This window comes from Ambystoma mexicanum, chromosome 2q (assembly GCF_040938575.1).
Source record: "Ambystoma mexicanum isolate Mex_15411 chromosome 2q, UKY_AmexF1_1, whole genome shotgun sequence".
Classification (NCBI taxonomy): Eukaryota; Metazoa; Chordata; class Amphibia; order Caudata; family Ambystomatidae; genus Ambystoma; species Ambystoma mexicanum.
The window spans coordinates 231,580,560-231,594,174 of NC_090924.1; the positions used below are offsets into that span (position 1 = coordinate 231,580,560).

Sequence of the window (13,615 nt, forward strand, 5' to 3'; positions counted from 1 at the left end):
TACACAGCAACAATCACCCCCAAGTGGACTTACGATGCCCAGCATTGTCTTGGTATCAACGTATTGTGACCCCTCCAGAAATAATGCAGAGTGAGCGGTTACTGCTGGTTAGAGCTGCCGAATTTGGGGCTCATCATTCAAGTTCCCTACTGATCAAAAGAACAAGTACAGGGGTATACTATTTGCCAGCTCCTGAAACTCCTCCTGTTCTAGGCATGTTCATCAGGGTTAGAGGACAGGAAATGGCTTACTACTCATACAAACCGTCATGGCTGCTGATAGGAACGAAAACATAATACACACCTATAGAACCAGAGCAAAATGTAACTGATGATTGAGTTTAAAGACACATAAAAATGTGCTATGTTATTTCCTGTGAATGTTGATTGGCATTTGTAAATCACACTTCTGCTGCAGTGAGTACATCTGCCGACCACAATAAGCCGGTGGGTGTTGCAGCTTTAAACCCATATACGTTGAGAGCATGGGGAGCAGCTGTGGGTGGTGGCAACAGTGGGAAGGGAGCTGCCCATCCTGACGTGTCATGGGCGTTAGAAAATATTTGAGCACCAGCACTTATTTCTTTACAAATGAAGCACTGCCTGGAGGCCCTGCTGACTTCCAAGTAAAGCATAAGTACAAGTTTCCGAATGGAAACATGATTGCCTGTGTCAGTCTCTGACAGAGAAGATACCTAACATTTTCTTATGTTATGCCATGTGATGCCGTATCATACAATGATATCCCTTGTTATGCCTTCTTAAACCATGTTATGCCTGCAAGGCTATATTTAGGCAATATGGCCCGATTGGGGGGGGGCATTACTGGTCTGATATTGCTCCCGGAGCCATAGTTAGAAGCCCTTGGGGCATTACTCAACCAGTATCCCCCCTCCTTAGGTCATATTGCCATTAGTAACCGGCACGTCGTAGCAGGGTACTAATTGCATCTGTTTCTCGACTCAAGAAAAAAAAAGCAAATAAATAAATATGTCCGCCAGGGACCGGGGAGAAGGTACTACGTGTAGTCCCTTCTAAAATGTCCGCCATGGAAGGGGCTAAGGCACTGCACTTACGGAGAGAACTCCGGGACGCGGCAGGGCTCAGAGCCTTGTGGGGTAGGAAAGGCCTGGCCGAGGGCCAATGAGCTTGCTTTTTACAAGCTCATTGACCCTCTCCTGCTACTAATATCAAATACTAGGCTATGGCATGTGATTTCAAGTTCTGCTAAGAGCCAGGCTTGAATTTATAGCCCCCAATCTGTAGTAATGTGACTGTAGACTCCCTGCTGACACTCCACCCCACCACAGAGTCTTGCATGCTTTTATGATATAACGTGCTTGCCACAAGCACCATGCAACTGACATAGCCAACCACCTGCCACACCACACCTCGTGCATTGCATCCAGTAGCAATGCCATGCTGATGGTGAGGAGTAGTCCGACATGTGATGCTACTACGTCATGCTATACTCTATGCAATGCTGCGCTAGTATCTATCTTCAAAGCACAAAGGTGCCAAATGTTCACCATTCCCCAGCGTCTTACTCAACCCCAGAGGTGGCCTGGCCCCTAGGGAACTCTGCAAATTTCCCGGTACCTCTTTTTGTGGTAACCTATTTTATTTCCAAATGTTCTCATAGGAAAAGGGTTGGCTTGCTGACAATGTGTAATATGGGGCCACTTTGAAAACTAATTCCAGGGCCTCTTTTGGTTCCCAGTTCACCCCTGCCCAGACCATGCATTCCGGCACGCTCCCACTGCTCAGCTCTACAAGGCCTCACAAATGGCAGATGAGCACTCTACAAATGAAATGTAACGGTAATCCAGCCCTCACAGTTATAGCCTATTCCACAAAAGCATCTGTTTTTGCTACAACACAACATACCTAGCAAAGGCACTAAAAGTATTTCTGTGTGAACTGCGTGCTGCATGCTCTACAGTATGCTCTGTTAATAGGCCGGATGTGGGTAGACTAAACAGTGGTAGCATTGAATGTGAAAAGGGACAGCCTATTCTATGCTGTATTCGAATCTGTTCCCTCTCTTGTTAGACGTGTTTGATTTGTATTGGCACAATGGTAAAATCTGGCCTTATGATGGCAGCAGCTGTAAATGGTGTGAGCATTTGGTCACATAACGCAAATGCCTATCTAACAACTATACACATACCAAATCTCTTGGCTTTGCCCATGCTTGTTTTTAACTGAACTTGAGTGCAACTAACAGTGCGAGGACGCACATATTGCTGATAAATTAATTGTCTGAAGGCACATTTGGTTGAGATGTTTTTGCACCAGGAGCTCATTTACAGCTGCTACAAAGCCATTAACTTGAAGACTGCTTAGAAATAAATAATACTGGCAGTGCCTATACAGTACAAAGCTGAATGTTGCTGCATGATCTAGCTCAAAAAGATCCCAGAAGGGTGTGTTTTGATCGGGTTGGTCAAGCAGTAGGTTAGAACAGCCATATGAATTAGCATGGCTGTGGGTTGTCTGCATGTGGGTAAAAAGGCCATACAATGCCCACAAGTTGTGTGCCCCTACTCACATCCCATCTCCCCCATCTGTACCCCAACGCAATAATGTTGGTTTATAGCGCCACCTAATGGCCAAAACTAAAGTTATAAGGGAGACTGCAGCTACCCATGAGGTTGTCCCTCACCTGGATGTCTAGAGGTGAGAGGCGCGTGATTTATGTGCTCTATTCAATTTTTGGGACTGTGTTTGTCTGTGAGAGGTGCTGCTAGGGGCAGAAGTAAAGGTATCATCCCTCCCTGCACCCCCCGTGGTGCTCCCAATATCTGCTTCTCGGTGCCCTATATGGACAATTTTTCTTTTTCTTCCTCTCATGTGGCACTGATCCTCTGCACTGTGTAGGGGAGGAGCTAGCTGGCTGGCTGGAGCTCAATTATTTCATCAGGTTCTGGTGTGGGTCGCTACCCCTAGTTAAAAAGGGGTGCTTGTGTGCTCACCAACATGGCGGATGACCTAAATTCAGGAGTTGCTCTGGGCAGAGCTGCGCAGGCTCAAGGGGTAGCAAGGATCCCGCAACAACAGGGTGCTCTAGCCCCAATACCGGAATTTGATGTTTCAGGGCGCCATACAGCCTAGGCCCTAAAATCGTATGGACATGTATTTCAAGGCCACGGGTGAAACTGAGGATGAAAGCAAAGTGGTGACCCTTCTATATTCGGCTGGTCCGGCGGTGCACCAAATTTTTCAGTCGCTGCAGCCAGTGGACGAGTCGTACACTCAGGCAAAAAATGCACTGCGTGAACATTTCATGCCCTTCGCCAACATGGACTATGAGAGGTTTGTGATGTGCAGTGCGAAGTAGAGAGATGATGAACCCTTGGATGTTTTACGTGGCCGTCTCTGGCACACGGTGGCAACCTGTACATGGGACAATTGATCTAGGGTTGTGCGTCTGGCAAGCTACGCCGTCCGGTACTGCACAAACCAGACTTCACGTTGCCCGCATCCTTGAACTCAGACATTAGCACAAGGTGGCAGAGACACGTGCGTCCAAGATGGATGCTACTATACGCTCGCTCAAGATTGAAGAAGTCCATGCCCTGCGAGGGCAGGGACAAGAGGGGCCCGACGGCCAGCAATGCAGCCGAGGGATAGAAGCAATAGGTCGCCGCAGTCATGTTTGAAGTGTGGGTATGACCGTCTATACCCCACAGAGTGCCCGGCAAAAGGGAAGGACCTGTGGGAGGTGCGGGACTGTAGACCAGTATGCACGCAGGGCTCCATTGCCAGTGGTGGTCCAGAGAGGTCCCATCCCTGACGGATTCTTCAGGCAGCAGCACCCGCCAAATGCATCCCTCGTTGATCAGGAGGATGAAGGAATATGGAAGGAGATGGGAGATGAAGAGTATGAAGAGAACATTTTGTTTTATCTCCATTGTGAGCGTTCTGAACACAAAGGCCAGGAGACAGCCCAAGTGCTTGGTGCGAGTGGATGGCTCGCCGGTGCCAGTTCTGGTGGATAAAAGTGCCTCGGTCACCATCATGGCAAGAGTGCATTATGATGCTTTGAAAGACCCCCTAGCACTGCAGTGTCCGATGGCATGCATTTTCACATTTGGCGGTGATCAACCCCTCCCGTTTGTGGGGGCGTTTGTGTCGCAGGTGGAACATGGCTGCAGTCTGACCAGAGCCAGGTTCTATGTGACGGATGTGAGTACCAACACCCTCCTGAGCTGCTCTGCGATGGAGGCGCTGGGAATCCTGAGCTTCGCCTACAGCGTATATGTGGAAGATGTGCAAGAGGTCCTCGGAAGGTTTGCTGAGTGGTTTGTCGGCATTGGTCAGACGGTCAGGGAGCCAGTGAGGGTGCCCATTGATGAGTCCATCCAACAGTTCGCCCTGAAATATCGGAGAGTCCCATTTCATATAAGGGACCGGGTCGACAAAGAGCTGAAGAATCTCTTGAATCTGTCCCCCATTATCATTGCACGAAAGCCCAAACAGCCTGACTTGGTGAGAATATGTGTTGATATGCGTTGATATGTGGCTGCCTAACAAGGCGATCAAGAGGGAGAGCCACCTTACTTCAACCATTGATGACATTGTCGCTGAGCTGCAGGGTGCAAAGTTCTTCTCCAAACTGGACTTGAGGGCTGGATACCACCAAGTTGTTCTACAACCTGAGTCCAGGTACATCACCACCTTAACATTGCACCGTGGGCTGTACAGATACAAGCGCCTCAGTTTCAGGGTGCCATCGGCTGCCGAGATGTTCCAGAACATCATCAGAGGTGCCCTAGCGGACCTGGATGGCGTCCTATACATCAGCGGCGACATCCTGGTATTTGGAAGGTCAGAGGTGCATCCAGACACTGGGCCTAATGTTCCACAGAGAAAAGTGTGATTTTCTCAAGACTAGCATAGAATTCTTCGGCTTCATGTTCAAAGAAGGCCGTGTGTCACCTGATCCCCGCAAGGTTAAGGATATCATGGAGGCCAGGACCCCGGAGAATGTGTCCGAGGTGCACAGTTCTTCACCACTTGTTCTGAGCCCCTGAGGAGCCTCACATGAAAGGAGACTCGCTGGCAGTGGGGCCCACTTGAGCAAGCAGCTCTTGAGGATGTGAAGATAGCCCTCACGGCTGACGATACAATGGCATTCTTCGATCCCTATCTCCCATCAGAGGTGGTGGTAGATGCCAGTCCGTTTGGCCTGGGAGCGGTTCTGACGCAGATGGACACCAAGGTTGAGGTAAGGCCCATTGCATTTGCCAGCAGCGACCTGTCTGAGGCGGAGCAGAGATACTCCCAGATTGAGCGCGAGGCCCACTCGGTGCTGTGGGGGTACAAGCATTTTCAGCTGTATGTGTTGGGCAGGCCGGTGATGGTCATGACAGATCACAAGCCCCTGCTGCCTATCATGACAGGCTCATCGTCCAAACCACCGGCCCGGATAGAGCGGTGGATGTAGGGATGTAACGGTATAACGGTATACCGTTAAAGGTACTGTGAACCACTCAATTGAACAATAATAACCGTCACATTGTTTATACCGGTATACCGTGTATACCGTTAAGTGTGCTTTTCAATCTGATTTGGAAAGCTGCAGTAAGCAGGTGCTGCGCAGTCTTGGTCTTGCACTGTTGGATGTGCCATCTGCCAAGTAGTTTCAGTTGGAGCAGTTTTTAATGCCATTCCATAAACTACACGTGGCTGACACAAAATCAATAAGTTAGCAATAGGAAGAATAAATACAGTGCCAAGAAGGAAAAGGCTTTACTTTGGGTTGGCGGCTTTGGGGTTTATATATTTATAATGTATAATGTATAATGTTTGCTAAACATATGACAATGGGGGATGTCCCTGGTTCTATCATTGAATTAATATATAATAAGTCACATTGCGAAATTCACTCATCTCTGTGGGTATTCTCTGCTGCCATACCAAAGGGTGACATGTCCTTGATTACTGAACACCTTTTGGCCCACAAGTAAACAAAAGGCTGTAACGTAAAGAGAGCATGTGTGCGTGTGTGAGTATGCGCACAAGCTTATACTACCATCAGCCTCCATTGATCTGGGACATGCATGTTATAAATATGGCAACACGTTCATCTTCACCAGTAGCCAGTGGGGGAGCTAAAAGCCTAAATGACCACTTAAGAAAAGCTATTCATTTTGCTTTGCCAGTCGCAGCAGGTCTCTCCCCCTCCTCCTCTCCACACGTGTTTGTGTTTGGTGGAAGCAAGGGGTGGCATTTCAGTGAAAAGTATGTTGAAAAGCCCAATTCTGGCTCTGGGTGCCTGGTTTTGTTTGTGATGATAAATCTGACAATTTATGACCTTTTAGAAAATATTTGTTAAGATTGGTTAACTCCACCTGCTATACCGCGATAACCATGATATACTGTCATTTTGCAAGAAGGTTATCGTACCGTCATAAAACTAATACCATGACACCCCTAGGTGGATGCTGGTGCTGTTGAATGGTGTGTCGCTGGTGTACCGACCCGGGGCGAACAATGCGGCTGACTGTTTGTCAAATCATTGTCGAGTCCACTATCACTAACTCAATGTCAGTTCAGGAGCTGGCGAAGGCTTCAGAGGATGATACTTGCTTCCGCCTTCTCCGAGTGGCGTTGCAGAAAGGGGAATGGAAGTCATTCTTGGAGGGCCTTGGCAAGAGGACCCAAGAGTCCCGGATTGCATTGGAACAGCTGCAGAGGGTCCGGGACAAACTAGCATTCGCTGACTCTGGGCTGCTACTGCGAGGGGACAGGCTGGTCATACCTGCTAGCAAGGTCCAGCAGGTGATTGAGCTGGCGCACCATGCCCACAAGGGAATGGCCGAGACTGAAGCATGTCTTAGGCTGAAAGTTTGGTTTCCTGACCTGGAGAGGAAGGTCAAAGAATTTGTGGTGGGCTATGTGGTGTGCCAGGTGGCAGGCCCGGCACAGAAGGAACCCCCATCGAGACCATGTCTGGAGGGACGCAGCCATGGGAGGCAGTGCGCGCAGACTTTGGGTCTGCTGGGAGAGACATTAATTTTCTTGTGGTGGTGGACCAGTGGTCGAGGTATCCGTAGGTGGAATTCCTGGAGTCTTTGTCATTTGACAATGTGGCGATGGCACTGTACATTTTTATTGCGACCCATGGTCTTCCCCAAGTGCTGTTCTTTGACAATGGACCGCCATTCCAAGGGGAAAGCTTCAGCCTACTCATGAGGGAGTATGGAATACAGCATCATAAAAGTGTCTCTGGTCTGGCCGAGAGCCAATGGTGTGGCGGAACGGTTCATGAGGAGCCTTAATAAGGTGTTCTGGATCGCTCAGGACCAAGGACAGTGCCTCAAAAGGGCCCTCTATCAATTCCTGATGGAATATCAGGCGACCCCCCACTGTTCTATCGGGGTGGCTCCAGAGGAAGCAATATTCAAGAGATGTCAGAGGCCTCCTGCCAGACACTGGGGACTTGGAGCCAGCGGTGATAGATGACAAACGAGTGGAGGAGGAGAGAAGGTCCACAAATGAAGGGGAGAATTCTAGAAAAGGGCTTTGGGCATACCCCTTGGCCCCTGGGGAGAGGTGATTGTGTGAAACAGGTACCCCCAAGGGAAACTGTCTCTGCTGTATGCACCGAACCCCGTGGGCGTGATAGCAGTAAAGGGGTCAATGGTGACTGCATTGGATGGGAATGCCACTGTCACAAGAAATGCAAGTTTCTTCAAGACTCTGGGAGAAGGCACCCAGCTGGAGGTCTCCCCTGGAAGAGAGTGTGCCTAAGAATCCGATGAAGGTGGAGGCTCTGACTGTTCTCAGGTTCCCCTGGCCCAAGGGGATGCAGGTGAGGAGAGGCCGAGCTGGGAGGGGGGCTGGCGATATCCCCAACGAGTAGGGAGGGGGAGACCTGCTCACCTGAAGGACTATGTGCTGGACACATGAATCGAGCAGTCAAGGGTATCGGTGGAGAATGTGTAGAGAATGTTGATTTGCTGGTGTTTTAATGGCCTGTTGTTTGTGTAATGGCGTCATTATTCTGTTTGTTGTTTGTTATGAAAGAGGAGGAGTGTGGTGTCCCTTTAAGTGAGACACGCAGCAGAGTGATGTAACTCTGCCGCATGTGCCATATAATAAATGGGGCTGTATCACGTGCGCTCGTCAGAGCATGCATGGAGCCCAGACAGGAAGCAGTGTCCTCTGTGGGGATCGGGGTGGCTTACGGTGCTATAGGCCTCACATTAGGGGGCCATTCTCACAAAGACCATACTTTGTCATAATTGACACATTGCTACATGTAACTGTAAGCCACTGTTTATTCTTGTATTGTGATTTTGAGTGCGGGGGATGCAGTTTTGCCTGTAAACAGTCAACATTCGTTTCATTAGAGTGCTACTTTCTGTAAGGCCAACCTTCATCCTATGCCCATGGAAATGGTTTCTTTACTTGACACCATGCAGGCTAGATACCGTCATCCTATTTGCTGTACAACCACAGACACAGGAAGACTGGGTCAGCATTATGACTTGAGATCGATTGTGCGGGATGCGATATGCCTTGCACCGCTGCAGGCGGTCGGCCATTCTGAAATATACACTGTGAAGAATTGAACTGTTTTACCTCCCACATTCTGACTCTGTATAATTATGGATGCTCGTGTGCTCAGCTTTTTTTAGTTTAAAAAATATATATATATATATTTTTCTGGCCGGGTGGGAAGGTACTGACGTTATAATACTCAAAAAGGGGAATGCGACGGCTACTTGCAGTTGCTTGTCTATTTTAAATTTGCACTACTTTTGTATTCTCAACAAAATAAAAGTTTGGAACAAAATATATATAAAGAGGACATGTAGGGTTTGACAAACTAGGTTTGGAGGCATCTCTACTTATGCTGCTAGATCTCTCTGCGGCTTTCGACCTGGTGGACCATGATATCATGGCCACCAGGTTGTCTGAAGTGGCCAACTTCTCCCCACTAGCTTACAAATGGGTTTTGTCATTTCTCAACAATCGAGTTAGCAGAGTCTTCCAAGGCAATGCCGAATCTGAGTCTATTGTTACAACCTCTGGTGTTCCTCAGGGTGCCTGCACTTCCCCCTGTTTTTACAATATATTCACGGCTCCTTTGTTTGCAATGCTCGACCATGAGAACATTATATTTACCAACTACGCGGATGACACTCAATGTGTCATCCCGCTTCAAGGGTCCCACAGACTGGATGAAATTGCCATTAATAAAGTTTTTACTATAATTGAAACCTGGATGGTTCATAATAAGTTAACACTGAACAAATCCAAAACTGAACTATTGGTAGTCGGCTCACCGCATACTATTATTAAACTTGGTCCACAGTATAACAACTTCCAGCTGGGAGAAGAATCCATCAAACCCCTAAAAAAAGTAAAAACCCTGGGAGTGACTTTCGACCAACACTTGTCTATGAAACAGCATGTCAGTAGTATTGTCTCATCATGTGCATACTACATTAAGCTTCTAACACATCTAAGGCCTCTTATCTCACAGGACAATGCAGAAACTATCGCGAGAGCAATAGTAGGCTCTAAAATAGATTACTGCTCGAGCCTTCTTATGGGAATTAATAAATCTGAATGTAACAGGCTGCAAATCTGCCAAAATGGGGCTATTAGAGCCGTTATGAAACTCAAACACAGAGACCACGTTACACCAGCGAGTCGTGAGCTGCACTGGCTGCCTGTGGCCTCTAGATTTCTATTCCGCACCCTGACTATTGTACATAAGTGCAGATCTGGGAAGATGCCTGGATATCTACAACAGCTATTATCCATAAGAACTAGCACAAGAGCACTTAGGTCAAATAACTTGTTTCTTCTATCTGAACCTAAGTGCCACACTGTCAGAACAACCAATTCAGCCTTCTTCTCTAATGGACCTAGAGCCTGGAACGCTCTCCCGCTGGAGTTAAGATCCGTGGACTCCTTAGAATTCTTTAAAAAAAGATTAAAGACCCACCTGTTCCACTAAACGACCGATATGCCAGTGATATAATCTCGTTTAGCCCTACATTATGAATATGTTTCCTGTTTTTGTTATCTGTGTTCTGTAGTGCCCTCACGCCTTCGGGTTCATGGTCGCGCTATACAAATGTATTAAAGTTAAAGTTTGCTATCAAAAATGAGAAAAAGGCATTTGAATAGCCCTCACTTTAATGGGCCTCGTTGTCAATACCTATGTAATTATGCCTGCCAAGGCTGGCCTGCAATTGGAGGTGTAAGCTCACAGCCCGAGTTAATATGCCTGTGCAAAGTCCCAAAAGAATGGAGGCTCTATACAGAGGGGAGTAGCCCTTCAAGGCTGCCGTTGTTACCATTAGCACCCTTGTAAAGTGTTGGACAAAAAATGTATGAAAAATGACGCTCGTAATTGAAAAGCGAATGCCCAAAACTGGGCACTTGGGAAAATGCAAATGGGTCTAACAAACGGTAGCCCTTTTTTTCATTTCCATGGTGGGTGACGTGAGCAGTATGGACGAGACCACAGAAGGCAAAGAAGGAAGGCATGCTTTGAACTGAACGTTAAGCTTGAGTTAGGTCGAAAAGTTATGTAATTTTGAATTATATAGCACACTGCTATGATCCAGGGGCCGTGTCCAGGCGCACATGTGGCTCTGCAAGAAGGAGGACAGGATTGGTTAGTGTGGGTAGAGGGATAGGATAGGTCCAGAACCATGAGAAACTGGAGCCTGTGTGTGTTGGGCTGTTGATGGGTTGATAGCATGCACTGGCTTGTTCTAGCCAAAAGGGTGAGGCCCAAGTGCTTGGGTTGTTGGTTGTGTGTGAATGTCTGTTATGTTGGGTGTGTGTGTGTGTTTTAAGTGTGAATAGGCTGGCATTTTATTATGTCCGTAGGGGTAAGGTTCGTGCCTGAGATTGTGCTTGTATTTGAGTGTTAGTCATGTTGAGTGTGTGTTTGTGTGTAGGTTGGCTAGCCCATGAGCATGTATAGTACAAGCGATGTGTGTAGTGGGGAGCAGGAGCGGGTGGTCAGTACATGGTATACTCTCAAAGTTCTTCTAGGTGGCTAATCTTCACAATTCTATCTAAATGTGACGCATGGCTAATCTCAGAGGTGTCGCTAGGGGCTGGCTAAGGGGGATATAGCCTTGGGTCTTTTGGTTGTAGCCCTGGATAGAAGCTCAGGGCCTACAACCAAAAGGCTAGCCCCGAGTCCCTACATTGTCATTACTCGCGTCGACCTTTGCCACGTGCACTGCTAGCAAGCAAAAAAAGGGACAGGTAATAAGAAATAAATGCTTTCATTTGTGTATGATAATCTACAGAACCCAGAGATAACGTGTGAAGATAGTTCCAAGTGCTCATTGCGTTCTGAAAATATAATGCATAATATAATATATGCATAATATGCACCTGTGTGTCCTCGCCTCTCGGTTTAGAGGTAGCAGTGGGGTGGACTGCACCAGTGTGCACAAAGTGACTGTTCCTAAATAACAATAAATAAATGATTGGTTAACAAAGCAGTTAATCCATGCTGCCTCTTGGAAATGGTACGGTCATCTTAGCAGGCGTAAACCGTAACTTTCAAGCATTGTGAGAGAAAATGGAAACAAGATAGAGAAATTGGTTGGTAAGTCACATTCGGAGTTGAGACAACCCCCGGGAGCACCCCTGGGGGTGAGCCTTTGCAGAGGTGAGAGGACCACCTGAGCATAGAGAATAGCTCTAAAGAGCAGAGCGCCTATGTCGCCGGATGCACATACTCAGCACCAGTGATGTAAATTCCAGAGGAAGCATTGCTGCAGGCCACAGCAGCCATTTGCAAAGTTTGCATTTGCTCCGCCTGCGCGCGCCGGGGTACGCACCAGAGTGGGTCATGGTTTCAAGCGGAGTATCATAAATGCGTGTCGTAAGCGCACATGAAAAGCAGAAAGTGAACAGTGCTTCAGGGGGTTTGTACAAATAAAACTACAGGGTTTATGTAATGTGACCTACTGTGATTGGCTGTTAGAGGGGAGATGAACCCAGCTCATTAAGTAACTCGATTTACGTTTCAACGTAAAACATTTCTTAAAGTCCGTTTTCTATTTTCTGCTGCAGTAGATGAAAATATATGCATAATATGCACCTCTGTGTCCTTAATATAATCTAAACCCCCTAGTCATTCTGTTAATGCTGCTCTATTTTTACCCTCGGACTCACAGAGGGGCAGGCCTTCTCTTCGGTATATAGTCGCCTCCTAACGACAGTTCTTATTGAGTACTCTGTTGAAAAGACAGAGGCAATTCGACCAGGTTAACCCTGTATATGATGACCCCACAGGAGTCTTAGATATGTCCATAAAAAGAAAGACTAACCCTTGCTGCTGTGTTGCCAAGTCTGGCTTTATTATAAGCGACTATGAGCTTTTTTTGGACAAAATCGTGTATAATATTTGTAGGTTAACTGTCGCAGTATTTGTATGCTTATTGCATCAAACCTGCACGTATACTTGGCCACACACAGCGTCCTGGACTGGCTGCAAGCAGGACGGTAACACCAATGACTTGTTCCTTTTGTTAACAGCACGCCCTACATATACAAATGTTTAGGCAATTGGTCCTGTACCAGGATCTTTCATCTGAAAGACCACAAACATCTCATTACCTTGCAAATAGGTATCTTCTTAAAGCTTCCTTTTGAAGGTTGGTCAAGATGTCTCCTAGATTTACATGCTTAAAAGGGGTTGCTTTATTTGGATAGTCAAATGCTCCTAACATAATCCATGGCAGCAAGCTGTGAGTTTGTGACAAATAGCATCTTCCCCCGTATGACATTACTACACATGTTTCTTAGTGTGTGTCTTAAAGTGATGAAAGTACAGTGGCTTAAAATGAGATTTGTTGGACATGATTGGAATTCTAGTTTTCCATTCAGGATGTGGAGGAAAAAAAGCTACAGCAATTTTTCTTTCACTTTAAAATGTTTCTATAAGGAATTACATACACATTGTCAGGTTGCTTTGCTATGAGATGTGGCATTTTGCAGGTAAACTCTATAAAACAGTATTATTGTAGGGCTAGAAATCCAAAACTTACCTGTTCCAATTAAAGCCCTGAAAGGTACCCGTTGAGTCATATTCCCAGCTTCACGCTTTATTCACTATGTGTGACAGTGGCAAATAATTGAATCTCTTCTTACTTTACTTAACCTTAATAAGTCCAGATTATTCGAAAAAAGCTCTCCCCTACAATGCAGCACATTTAATGATTTCAGGGACAAAATGGTATCCTTTGTTTGTATTCCCCAAGGCCATTTGGAATTGCGTTATGGTTGCACTGGCCATACTGCAGCAACATATCAATTGATTTAAGCAGTGGTTAATGTGCGCACCAGGTTTGAAGCGTAAATTGTTTGTTTGGTTATCTGTGGGGTCTGTTGGAGTGGTGTTTAAGTCGTGTGGAGAGTCATGTTGGTCTATCTGTTGTGGGATTGTGTGTGATTGTGCCTTATTTAGTGTAAACATGTGTCTTCAACTGGTGGGCATTCATTTGTGTAACTTGAGTTGTTTTAGAGGGGAGGTTGTATGTAATACTGCGTTAGCTATTAAGGTGGGAGTGAGAATGACTTTGAGGGGGTTATTGTTACCATATCTTGCTGAACAGACT

The 13,615-nt window shown here is 46.7% G+C and overlaps 1 protein-coding gene across 2 annotated transcripts in view; it reads left to right on the forward strand.

The window, feature by feature from the left end:
• IL21R (interleukin 21 receptor) overlaps positions 1-13,615 on the forward strand; it is a 325,610-nt gene that overhangs the window by 66,852 nt on the left and 245,143 nt on the right. The window lies entirely within an intron of this gene.